We start from the raw sequence: 13,795 nt of genomic DNA, 5'->3' as shown, positions 1-13,795 counted from the left end.
AGTCACTAAAACGTCTGTTAGTGTTCCTTTTGTTGCAAGTAGAGACTGGCTTCAGAGGAACAAGCTAGTCTTCCTCAATAGGTGATAGACCCTCCTGCGATGTTTCATATATTGGTACTCGTCGGGCCTAGCCTCAGCTCCACACAGGAACAGCAGTGAGTGAGAGAAGATGTTACACTGCAGTGCATCAGCACTGCTAAAAACTGAATAGTCCATATTGTATTGTCTCTCAAAAAATGGCAAGCAGGAGTTTGTGCATTCGTAAGCACCACAGCTAATGCATGGTTAGACTTGGAAATAAAGTAGCTAACGGAAATGGAAGATGAAAGCAACGGAAATCAGAGCAAAGATGACAGTCAAAGCCTTAAATAGAATTGGATTTTGTCGCAACAGTAAACACAACTTGACTGACCAGTTATGGCAAGTAGTGGGATCTTGCACTACGATGTTCAGCCTCCTTGGGAGTTGGATATTCCGGCATTGGGTTGTCACAACACAAGAACCTCAGTCGTCGATACCAATAATGAATTTCCAGAGATGACACAAAATTAAAATGAGAAACAGGAAACAATCTCAATACCATGAAAATTAAAATAAAAACTTGAAAAGCCCTAATAGTTTTACTGACATGAAAAACAAAGCCACAAATAACTTGAATCATCTTAAAAGAACTTAAATCATCGTAAAATGAAAGAAGAAAAGTTAGTTGCGGGTACTTGAGCTGCATTTCAAAGCTTCAGGAGACTTGGATGATGATTTGTGCATCCATCTTGGGGAGATACCACGTTCCATCACCGGAAGAACTTCATGTGGATTCTTGAACTCCTTATATTCAAGCTTTTTGGCTTCACTTGATTTCAAACTTGTGTGTGACTCTGCTCATATGGATACTGGGAAAGAAAAAAAAGATCAGCCGAGAGACTGTCAGAAGGCATCTCATGAAGTCACCATACATTGTCCATAAACAAAACAGAGTATTAGAGACCTGCATCTCTGCAACCTTAACAAGCAGCCACACTGGTCTAAATAACAGGACACATGATAGTTAGGGGAGAACTCACCCTGAATTTTAGTCCAGCACCAGTCTTCAGGTGGTCTGTCAGGCTCGTGATGCCACTATTGGAGATACCGTTAGCAAAACCCTGCTGATCCATGTTTTAATAATAAGACAACATGTGCATATTCAGCACCAATTACTTTCACTACTGGAACCAGGAATGTTATATACGCGGTATCGCTGCACGTTGGTATCAACTTGAAGTACCAGATGTTGTGACAACCCTACTTAGACCACTTCAATACTGCAATTCACCAAAGAGCCCTCTGGCAAAGAATCCTTCAAAAGATTTGGTGCAGAAAACCAGCAAAATGTAACCCCAGTTTCCACCACTGAGAACTACTAAAGACATGTGGAAACCCTTGTGCTTTTCATTAATCAAGTTAAGGGAGAAAAAGTTGGAAAGTGTTATAAATAAACCATAACAGGAACTGTGTATAAGAGTAAAGCCAATTTTTTTCCCCTCTACCTGTATGTTTAGCTATGCTCTAGCACACCCCTGTAAAAATCCTGCAATTGTGCTCCCACACTCATTGAATCTTAGGGATCATTATATACCTGACTTCCTGTTGCTCATGTGGCACTGGTGTTGGTGTCAGGCGAGTGGGAGAGTTAATGAACTCTTGACCTTAAACCTACATGCTAGCCATTCATTTAGAAGCAGTCAGTGAAGCCGGGGCCTCCCTGGTGAAGGAATGGGGTCACAGGTAAATGAGATAAAGCAACATTCACCAGACAATCATATACTAAGAGGGCTCAAAATGTAGGGACTGAATTTCAAAAGGGACAATACTGAATGGCTAATTATCAACTGCATATTGACCCTGGTTACCTAAAGCTTAACAGTGTTGTCAGATGGATTTCAAGCTGAAATTCTGTCCATCAAAAAGAGTATAGAGTAAAGGGGGTGGTCACTTTATATTTAAATTAAATGCCAAGTACTTTTCAGTTGTCCGAGTGGATTTTCCTTGAGTAGAAGTACCTTATCTGATCTAAAATATCTCCAAGCTACTCATGGTCACCATCGCTGTATTTCCAAAATCCAAGCTCCTGAATCAAACTGCAGTTCAGCACTGAGCAACTCTCAGCATCAGTCTCACTGCAAGGTAGCTATGGAATTAAACAAGCGCCATACGTCTCTAAATAGAAATAAGATGGATGTGAATTGTGAAAGGGAATGAAACAGTAATACATGCAACTTAGAAACTAATTTAAAGTGTACAAAACAAACCTCTGAGTATTCAAGCAAGCAGAGATTTAGTAGTACTAGTTTCGACTGAAACTAGTCTTCAGTAATAAAAAAGGGACTCCCCATCAAGGAAGACCTTTGACAGACTGTTCAATGAGTATGGATGTGTTTTGGGCTCACAGTTTAATCAGGATATCGTTGTACAATCAATTTTGCCACTGCTGTTGTGCTAGCGAGCCAACTGTGTCATGTGCGAGCACAGACATGAGGATCATCAGGTGACACATGGAAAATGCACATACAAGTGGATATTATTTTGACTTCAGCACAACCGCTAATAACATGGATTTGAATCCAGTTGAGCTCTCAGGGATGTTATTAGCACTGGGGTTAAATTATTTATTTAATTCATTTTAACTTAAACTATTATTGTCCTGCATCATGTTCCGTTTTCACAAATAATGAAACCAGTTTTGATACCATCACGACGCATATACACCTGTGTATGCGTCATCCTTCACTTCCTCATGTGGCGTACAGAAGTCAGTTAACCTGAAAATGAAACACAAAATCAGTTCAGGAAAATCAATATAGCCTGAGCACATTTCTCTCAGCAGGCTGATCCTGCTCCTTTGCTGCACATAAAGGTTTTTTATTTTTTAATGAGGAAGGCAATAGTTCGATGCATCAACAGGACCTCATCAGTGCAACACACTGAGATGTTCCGAAAACATCAGGAATCTCATGCATGTATGCTTCTTTCCTTCCCCAAACACCTTCCTGAAAGGCAAGTTTGCATTCAAATGCTCCCTGCAGACTTGAGTAAGGTACGTTCAGGTGTGCCATCATTTGAGACCTGAAACTATTGCAGTCACTAAAAGGATCATTTTTGTTTGAAGTGAGTGGACGCCAGTTCATGCTACACAGTGCTATTTGCAGCCAGACTGAGGACAATGAGGGGAAAACTGCCTAAAAGTTTAATTAATGAGCGACTTATGAGGCACCAACATTTCATTCTCCACAACTAATACAGCTGTTATTGCAATAACTCAACTCAACAATTGATACCAAAATTATTTCAGTGCGCAACTATTTAATCATGATTTAATCCCTTATATTGGAATTTTTAAGTTTCTCTTATGTAGTTAGATCACTAGAACAGGCCTGGTCAACCCACGGCTTCTGAGCCGCATGCTGCCCTTGCCTCATTTTCATGCAGCTCTTCACCAAAAGAGGCGCCAAACTGGCTGTGATTTCGGTGAGGTTGCTATTGAGATGATCGTTTATAGAGGAAAGAAGACGAAAAAGTAAGTGCTATTCCGTGCTCCAAGCCAGAATAGTTTAATTCAGTGATGATGATCCGCTCCAGTCTGCAGGGTTGCTCACATACACAGACGATTCATCTCTCATATCAGACTATGGCTTGGCTGCATCATGAGTTAGTGTTTCAAATATTTTTTATTGACAGAAGAACATTGAATTATATCCGACAAAAATCACAACACATCAACTCAAAGACCAGTTAAAATGCAGGAATAAACAATCCACTCCACCCTGTACCACTGAAATGTTCCATGAGGGAGACAAGTCAATATAAACTCTGAAAGTTTGTTATAACTACTGCATCTTATTGGTTCAACATGAAGGGTGTCAGTGCTGACGACGGACCAAAAGTTTGGAGTTTCCCTCTTCCAGAGCTTCGACAACAGCTTCTTGGCACACAGCAGGCCACGTTGTCTATGATTGCATTTGATAGATCTTGTGGATACAATGCAAACTAACCAGACAGGTTCCGTCGGATGGTTTTGAAACCCGTCCAACCAGAAGCCCTGAAGGGTTGGACACAACATAGCTAAGGAGCAAATCAGCGTCTGAAGACTTGCATTGATCACATGGCGATGAATCCAGAACATTTTTATCCAGTTTGGTTTCAGAAAAGTGCACTCTATTTAATACTATGAATTCAGTTGAGCAGTGACCTGCATTTATGGAACATGAGATTATCTGCTGTTAAAATGCCAAGTTTTAAAAACGCTTTTGAAACAAATTAGATTTCTACAACTTGAGTTCAAATATGGAACCAATAACACTGATCATTTATGACAAACGCGTATTAATCACATTTAAGAAACAAAAAGCTAATTTGATCAAAACTAGGGCTGCAGCTAACAATTATTTTCGTTGTCAACTAATCATTTATTTTTTTGATGAGTCGAATAATCGTGATTATGAACCTATTTTGAATTTGTTCAACCTAATGTACCTCAGGAACCAAGTACCGGAACAGAAATGAACATATCTTAATGATTCCAGAGAATCTAATCGTTTCTCACTGCATCTACTAAAGCTTGATGCCCGTGTGTGTTTACACAAACAGCAACACGACATATCGACACACAGATTTTGACATTATTGATAAACTAACCGTTTATCATATGGTGATGCATTGGTGAGTTACTCGACCTACTCTACTCTCGAAATTGACCTACTCTACAGACGGTATCAGTAATCCAAGACACCTTTGACCTTAAGATTTTCCATAAACAAGTTAACAAGTGTCTCAGAAAACATGTCAGTCATCATGCATTCTATTCAGAAAGACCTTTTAGCTTTGAACGACAGTCGTGAGCCGGTTTCAAGGGGATTCAGGTGTTCAGGGTCAGTGCTGAAGCTTCACTGAAGGTGGGCCACCATGGCAAGGTCGAGTGCCTGCTATGTATGAGTAGCAGTATGAGTATTTATTTGTTTAAAAGCTAAACACAACTTACTTACAACCAGAGCAATGCTTTGATGTATTTACATGGACTGGCCACTACAACACATTTAAATGCTCTTAAAACATCAGGAATCTCATGGTTGCTCCTTTCCTTCCCTTAACAGCTTCCAGAAGGCAACTGAGCACATTCAGACGTGCCATTTAAGATTAAGATCAGTTTAAGATCAAACTACAAATCAATTATAGTCATGAAAAAAATATTGTTTTTGTTGCCTCAAATGAGTGGATGACAACTTATGCTACACAATGCTACTTTGCAGCAACAAATGTGACTCATTAACGTGCAACATATGCAGAAGTTTAACATTTAACATAACAACACGTCATTAAACTGTACGCAGCAATACAGTTCTTGTAATTGTTATAAGCAAGTATCTGACAGAACGATAGATGACCACATCTAAATCTAAAATAATTGACATGATCTAATCTAGTCAAGAGCAACTAATCATTTGACTGTTTATGCTTGCAATATTTTTTTTAAAGTTTTACTTGGCCACTTTAACTTTTAGATCACAAAAAACTTTAATCGTGGACACCAGTTACTATATGGTGAATCTGTTTGTACTCTTGTGTTGCATTCGCAGTTGTATACAATAAACCACATTCTGATTTGACAATGGAACAATGGAAAGGTACTTCCATGCAAGTAAAAGTGAGCAGCAGTGGAGATGGATCCCTGAAAACTAGACCCCCAGCAGCTAGCATTAAACTACTGAAAATGTATGCTCATTATTTATTTTGTCACAGGAAACAATAATTTTGCAACACCACGAAATAAAGAAAAAAAACATTACAAGTATCCACTAAAATCATAAGGCGGTCCAAAGCATATTGAGACCAAAGAGATTTACTGTTACATTTACAGTTGCTTCAAGCGCTTTCTCATGACTTGAGCAGATGAAGTCTGTGCACCCACATTGATGACATCATGTCTTTCAGACTCTTATTTATTTTTTGCTGCCACTGTTCAACTCAGTGAAATATATTAAGTCATGCAGCACATTAGATAAAGGTCTTCAAGCCACAGAAATTGCACGATAGTCTGTCGCAGAGCCTCTTAAGTGCTGAAAATGGCTGAGCAGGAGTGTTTTAAATCCTCCCATCAGAGCAGTTGCTTCACTTTGTTGGCTCTTGTCACATTTACCACCATAACAGCTATGTCCCACAACACCGATGCGCACGGCGAGCTCACACTGCAATCCCCGCTTCACTGCGCGTACCGCTTTTAGACAAATCACGTGACTGTGTCGACTCGGCAAAAACGCGTCAAACTGTGTTTATAAGGAAGCGCATCAGTCAACAGGATGCAACTGCTGACACAATCTAATCTCATGGTTCCTTGTGAATGTCTTTGTGGATCTAGGGGGCTACAGAAATGCAAGTTGTCTGACGTGGGACCATTTTGATCTATCGGAGAATAATGCATTTATTTCGATCTTTACCCAGTTTGTCTCAGATTTTCAACTTGTCTTGTTCCATTCTAATTCTAAATTAACTTCAAGGTATAATTTAATTTAGAAAAATTAAAACATTGAATTTTTTTTTTTTTATAAAAAGACCACAAGAATCCTCAGTCACATCATTTTCACATTAGGATACGTGTTCATGTTATTTAAAGATATGGAATAATAATGAATGCAAAGACTTAAATGGTATTATTATATACAGTAGGTCATCAGTGTCAGCTCAGTCTGTCAAGTACAGGGGTTGGACAAAATAATGGAGACATCTTCAAGTTTTTTTTATCTTTAAGGTGTCCATTATGTTGTCCAATCCCGGTAGGTGGCCTGCAGGGATTTTTCATGTCCAGCAGGTGTCAGTATTCAGTGACACAGTATCAACAGTATCAGCACAGACTGTCATTGTGTCGAACGGTTTATGATGCCTAATGTTATCATCGCTACTACTCATTTCAATTTAAATCATAAGTTTTAAAAAATTAAACCAAACTGGCTTTCTATATTTGGGAGCTACAGTGAATGAGAATCAAAAACTAAACATGAATGAATTACATGCAAAAACATCTATTAAATCACTTTTAAGAAACCTTTCAAAACGAAATACTTTTTACAGCTTTACAGCTGAAACATTTTTATTTGGAGCAAACATATATACAATTGGTCACAATAAACTAATAAGCAAGTGGGTTGTCCATATTTTTCTCATTTAGAATTAATTCTCACGGTGTACATCAACTCTCTGGACAAATGAAGTTGAATCCATGTTAAACGACCATGTTTGTCGACATGCTAAGTCACTTACTCTGTGGGATTCAGTGGTGGTTGAGGCCTATCGAAAGTTTCTTCCTCAACAACACATCGAAGCATTCTTCATCCTGTAAAACAGACCACAAACGACGTTATGTTGCGTACAAACACCCCCGTTTCAGGGCATTGGAAGTACAACTAGAAGGACGCTGACACTCACAATGCATTTGGAACACAACCGTTGTCGACTTTACAACGCGACATGCCATTAATTAAAGCAAAGTCACCGAAACACGTGAAGTTTGCCATCTATTTTGCTCCATCACATAGCAAGTAAAGCCAGAAAGCTACGCAGGTGGCGGGAAATTCAGAATGTATTGCGGCCTCGTCTACGTAAAACGTCTTCGTGGTTGCCACATTTTTACAAATGGAACGCACTCGTCATTGAATGTAGCGCTATTAGCTGTGTTAAGCACAATCTGGCAACCTTTCATTATGATTGGGTTGCCAGATCGGGAGGCACTTCAGAATGTAACCTAACGCAATTACCTGGCAACCTGAGGTATGAGACAGAAAGTGTTATTTTCCAATATATTTAGTTTATAATGCTCGTGTTAAGTGTCATATATTATGGGTAGAAAATAGTGTAATTGTGCCGAGATTAGTTGAACTTCGTGGAATCATGTAATCTTGTGTTTTTATTTTTGTAGACAGTTTTTTCGTTCCAATACGTTAAAATGCGTCTAGTTCTCCAAAGCAAATTTTAGATAGCACATGGTTCGGCAAACGTCTTGGAGTACCGTGCGGTTGAAATATAGAAGAAAGACGAATAAATAAATCTAAAAACACAATCGAATCCGTTTTGTTGCGACGCTACCAGAAATACACCAGATGGCGCCATTTTTTCTGAATCTCAAGTTACGCTTCAAAGAAAAGCTTTACATTTTTTAAATGGTCCTATGAACTATTTTTAGCTCAAATGTCGTGAATACAGTACATTCAACAAAAATATATTTATTTAAAAAATCAATACATTTCTAAATTGTAAATGTGTTGTATTGCATATTTACATATATTTGTTTGGTCTGCTTTAGGAAACAGCCACGCAAACCATGCAATTTAAACGTGACTTTTGGAGGTGTATTTGAGATGGCATTCGTCTGAATATTTTGGGGTGTGACGCTCCCACTAGAAGAGCACGGATCAGAGGATCAGCGGCCGAGGCGGGGACACGCAGCTGAGCCAGAGGATCGTGTTGTTGCCATCGACCCTCAGTTGATGTAGATCAGGCTGAGCAGGGTGGTCCTGCTCCTTCTCCTCAGTCTTCCTCCTCCTCTCGTGAAGCTCCAGCCCGCAACGCACGTCTCTGCCATTGGACTAAATGTGGATAAAAACCCAGTGACTCGTCCATGGGAATACTTTAGTGAGCCTCCGAGCATCTATGAGAACAGGTAGGTGGTTTAATTTCTTCCGATCAATGCATCATGTCTTGTTTGCGTTGAAGTCATTGGCGTGTAGTAATGGTAACAGTCATGAAGTAGAAGTGAGTGTAGGATTCAACATTTGGCAGAAAAGTCTCCAGATGAGCGGAGACAGCGTAGGACTGAGCGGACAATTGGAGTCCTGTCTCTGTTCTCAGTACATGATAATGAAAGAGGAGCCAGGCCAGTTCTGGACACTGGGCTCATTCTCAACAAGTCCAGTGGTGTATTTGTCTGTGTGTGTGTGTGTGTGTGTGTGTGTGTGTGTGTGTGTGTGTGTGTCCTCCCGGTGCTGAGGCAGCGAGTGCGTGTGACAGCACCATTATTCACCAAGACACCTAATTGCATTAGTGTTACTCTGGATAGAAAAACTGTCCTGATAAGCTGAAAAAACACAAGTGACTGCAGATGTCTGTTGGCTGGATCTTCTGCTAATTCTAGTTCTAGTTAATATCAATGACGCACCTTGGCAAACTACACGGAGGCAAGACAGTATCTTCATGTATTATAAAATGCATTATAATTAGCATTTGTTATAAACAACCATCTGTATTCCAACCACATGCATTTGTAACATTTGAAAGCATTGTCCTGACGTGCATGCTGTGAGTTGTGAATGCAGAACTTGGTCCTTTTGTCGAACACGGTTCTAAAATGGTCTTCAAACCATGACAGTAGTTATTCCCTTGCCAGGTCACATTATGTATTTTAGAATCATTGAATCTACCTCCTCAAAATATGGTCCCTGTGTAAATGGGCTCTTATATTCAAGTACTCACATTACTCAACTAACTAAAGTTACATTACTCAGACCTAAAATAAATAACTCAGCCCTTGACTGAGGCTGTGATGCGCATTTGAGGATCAAGTAGAATATGAATCGGAATCAAACGTCTATCTTGACCTTCACTTTCATCTGTCTGAAGTAACTGCATAATATTAATGTTAATATCGGTTTCATCCCCTAATTTTCAATGGAAATTTTCCTGGCCCACATGCCTGGCGACTGACCAGAAATTCAACTCCTTCGTCAGCAAAAGAATCAATAACACAACATCTGGAGGTAGATCAGCTGATTGATTCAGGAAATGGTGGTCCGGGGCGCCGGGGGAAGCTCATGAATCTTACATGCGCCCCTCTGTTGAGTATGTACTCAAACAGAATGTTGAGTAAAATGGAGATCAGTTAGAAGAGATCTGACACTGAATGGATGAGTCGTTTGGAACAGATATTGTTGAGATTAAAGAAGAATGTGGTTGTTATTATTAAAGATACACACTTGCTGCTGAAACATGGCGCGCACCATCACGTCGCCCTGACAAACTGTGTCCAAACGCAATCCCTTAATGCACTGGGAGAGTCAGAGATCTAATCTAAGTGGAAGAGCATCTTCAATAATGAAACTCCACCTGCATCTGTGCTGCAGAGCAAAACAGCGGCCCAGAGGCGCCATAAATAACATGAGGCCAGAGCCGACACGTGCAGCTCCAACGTCGGGGAGCCGTCAATAATCCCTCATCTGCTAAGATGCTGCTCTTGCAGATGGAGGGGGCTGGACGAACCCCTCGCTTGGCGTTAGCTCACAGTCATCAAATAAAAGCAGCTGATCTTTTACACAACTCAGCAGAGAGAGATTATATTTTATGGTGATATGACAAGTTGCTGGATTATTGCGTAATTATTCATTCATGTGTTTTTTTCCTCATGATACTTAACATTGCATTGCTATGCTAATGTTGAGGTAGCATGTTAAATGAAGCATATTAAATGTACATCATACATTTTATATAACAGCTTGAGTGCTCAATATTTTTGCACTCAATTTCTATTTACTGAGCAGTTAGCAGGAACTGAGAGTGTGTATATGTATTATAATTAATGAAGGCTAATATTAGCGTCTTTAGGTTTCAAAATACATACAGCACTCCTTGACCAACTCCACTGCAAAAAACTCACTTTTCTTGACGCTCCCTTACATCTGTATCAGTTTTTCAGGTTCCATATTATTTTTTGGTCCTTAAAAACTCTGGACTGCACACATGTTGTCAACTGTTGTTTCGTTTTTGGCACAATTTTTGAATGTGATTTCAAGAAAAAGCTCTTGCAGGCCGGTATCGCCATTGATAGGACCGAAAGAAAATATGAATGCACTCAAGCACTGCGATACTTGATGGCGTTATACTGTATCCATATTTTAAGTATGCTACATCGATATTTGTGCGTTGTATTCAAGCCACTTTTAGAGAATAAGGTCTCGCAAGCTCTCAAGCCTGGGCTGGTACATCAGTGTTAGCTGACCGCTACACAATGGTAGAATCTGAAGACTGGCATTCAGAGGACAGCAAAACACTCGTGAAACACTGTAAACCGTGTGCTCGGTGCAGGACTAATGTAGCGTCACAGCTAACAGCTAATGTGGAGAGACATTTTCGCAATTTCTGCATGTGTTTTTCCTGGAAATAATGGCCGTTGTTTCCAAATATTACAGTATGACATATGACGCCGTACTTTCAATATCGTAATATATCACGATCATATTGCGATACATATGGTATCACCTGATTCCTGCCAAGATAAAGCCCTTCATGTTGATATGTATTTAAAGGAAGGGGCGCCCTTGCAACGATGGATAGACACTAAAAATACAGTCAATGATCCAGTTCCACAATTACACTTACCTCTGTGGGAGAAAGACCCTCTGTGAAGCAACACTCATGTGTTATGATAAGCAGGATTGCTGTATTGACATTACATGATAAAAAAAAATCAGAGTCAGAGGTGCTGGAATCCAAATGATGAGCTCTGACTGGGAGGTAGTCAAAAAGGAATTTTGGGATGACGGAGTAATGACTGTCCAGGGTTGTCAGGAGCCAGCCAGCTGCAGAATTTAAAGTGGATGAAAAGTAAATAGCAGCAGTTGGAGGGGGATCACGCTGCAAGGGAAGAGAGAGGTTAAAGAAGAAAATGAAAGGAGTAGATGGGGTTGTTGGGCACTGACTCAAGTGGACAATTTCTCAATTCCAAATTCTTGCATTTATTTTCCTTTGTCGATTGCCTGCATTTACTGAATGACAGCCAGCACACCTTCTTCCATCTCATAAAGCCTGCATAATGCACACAGATACCTGCGGCCAGCTACACTTCCTGTGTCCCTGAATCAAACACGATAGCTGGAAGCAAAACACAGGAAGCAAATGATGAATCAGACTTGGACACTGACTGCAGCATATTTATTATCTTACACACAATAGAAGCGAAAATCTTGAATATAAATGGGCAACAAGGGTACTTTTAAATAAAGTTTTGGTTGTTTGAATGGTGCCAAAAGAGAGCACAAAGAGACTACAATAAAAAAAATCATTAAAAAACAACAGAGCTTTGTTCTTTTAGCACCCTTGCATGTGAATTATCACAGAGCTTTATGAGGCATGTCATCATCTTCATTCAGGAATGAATAAAGATGTGGAGCATTGTCGCGCTGAGCACTCAGCACCTATCGTGTAATTACATGTAGCAATTAACCTGAGTAATTAATCCGTGCTGAGGATTGATTGGAAGTTCCAGAGCAAACACACAAAGAGCTCATCTTTTGTCACGGATCTCGGTTAATGAAAAGAGCCTTTCTCTGCATGAGCTGAATGTGACCATCAACTGCAGCTCTTACGATGGCTGCGGTGGCTGACAGACCCTTGGGCTGTAGCTGCTATGAAAAGATGCCACTGTGTCCAGATCCAGCGTTTGACCCGGCAGGTCCCATGACTGTCCTGTTGTGTCTCACATGCGAGTGTTATTTATTGAGCTTTGCTCTTCAACCTCTGCTTTTATGAGCTGCCGGTGAAAAACCCCGCTAACAAAGTGTGTGGCACTGCAGTCAGCGAGTACACAGAAATAACTGCTTTTTGGACATTCAATTGTGGGTTTTCTTCAAATGGCCAGTCCGCATCAGCAACCGAGAAAGAGACGGCTTTTCATCCGTCTCTTTCAGCAGCTGAGCACCTGAAATATTTAACAGGGACTGCACTATTTTTGGGTTAGCACTCAGTTTGTTGTGGAGCTTATGCAACAGCTTTTACATTGTGCTGATGTTAATCCAAACAGGTTCTGGATGATGCACCTCACATTTTAAAATTACAAATGTTTTTTAGCACCACAAAAAGAGGTGTATTTGTTTACTTGTTCTATTGATCCAACGTCTTTCCTTCTTTGTTTGTACTTTGTTTCCCCTTAATTTCTCTTCCTCTCTTTCCTGCGGGACGCCAGACTCCGGGGTGGAGGATGGGAGGAAAAGCCGGGATGAAAGAGAGCGAGCGAAGTCGTTTTGCAGACACACAAAGTGACCTTCATCTAGTGAGAGCGATGGAATAAAGAGCTGGACTTAATGTCCTGCCAAAGTCTGCTCTGCTCCATGCCAGAGAAAAATTAAAAAAACGGAATGATAGACGGATGATGTAGCAGGTCACCCATAATCAAATGGAGCCAATCAATGTCCAGGCAGAAAACGTTTAAAATACATTTTTGGCATTTAATCTAACATTTATGAGCGAAATAAAACAGAAATAAATCATATTGTTATAGTATTGGAAGATTTTGAAAGAATACATTTAATTTTGTGAGCAAAATAATACATGAGATGATATAATAAAGGCCTGTAACATAAATTAAAGAAAAAAATAGATCCATTATTACATTTCGTTTCATGTTTAACTTGATGAATACAATCTCTGTGGGCAAAAAAGCAATCATACACAGTGAAGGAGTCTTGTCACAAAGCTATTGGACAAATTGTGACGTTAAAATTTGCTTTTCAGTCCTTTTAAGTACAAGAGTAATCAATTATTTAAAACTAAAATAGGTGAAAATCTGTATGTGGTGGTCACAAGGGCCAGAAAAGTACAGATGAATGGCCAAATGTGGCCTACGGACCTCACTTTGTTTCTAACTGTTTTCTGGGGAAAAGTGAATCTATATAATAGCATTAAATTCTAGTATGTTGGCACAGTGTTTCAAAAATATATTAGATTATTAGGGTCAATCAAACCCTGATCCATTGTCAGGTCACAGAGGGAACAATGTCATTCCAGG

At 39.8% G+C, this 13,795-nt stretch overlaps 1 protein-coding gene and 1 long non-coding RNA gene across 2 annotated transcripts in view; one reads left to right on the top strand and one right to left on the bottom strand.

Moving 5' to 3' along the window:
- Positions 1-218: 218 nt before the first annotated feature.
- LOC128749594 (uncharacterized) lies at positions 219-7,583 on the bottom strand. Its single transcript, XR_008412949.1, has 5 exons — positions 7,453-7,583; positions 7,288-7,360; positions 2,746-2,798; positions 1,062-1,116; positions 219-890 (listed from the first exon to the last, which is right to left on the bottom strand). It is a non-coding gene; the product is annotated as an uncharacterized LOC128749594 (long non-coding RNA).
- Positions 7,584-7,769: 186 nt separating this feature from the next.
- Positions 7,770-13,795, top strand: part of LOC128749593 (poly(rC)-binding protein 4-like) — a 30,775-nt gene continuing 24,749 nt past the window's right edge. The window contains exons 1-2 of the mRNA XM_053849334.1: positions 7,770-7,794; positions 8,327-8,683. The gene's annotated coding sequence lies outside the window, so the exon portion shown is untranslated. The remainder of the gene's footprint in view (positions 7,795-8,326; positions 8,684-13,795) is intronic.

The sequence above is a fragment of the Synchiropus splendidus genome, chromosome 18 (genome assembly GCF_027744825.2).
Source record: "Synchiropus splendidus isolate RoL2022-P1 chromosome 18, RoL_Sspl_1.0, whole genome shotgun sequence".
Classification (NCBI taxonomy): domain Eukaryota; kingdom Metazoa; phylum Chordata; class Actinopteri; order Syngnathiformes; family Callionymidae; genus Synchiropus; species Synchiropus splendidus.
The sequence above is the reverse complement of the archived record's forward strand: the minus strand, read 5'-3'. Positions and strand labels throughout refer to the sequence as shown.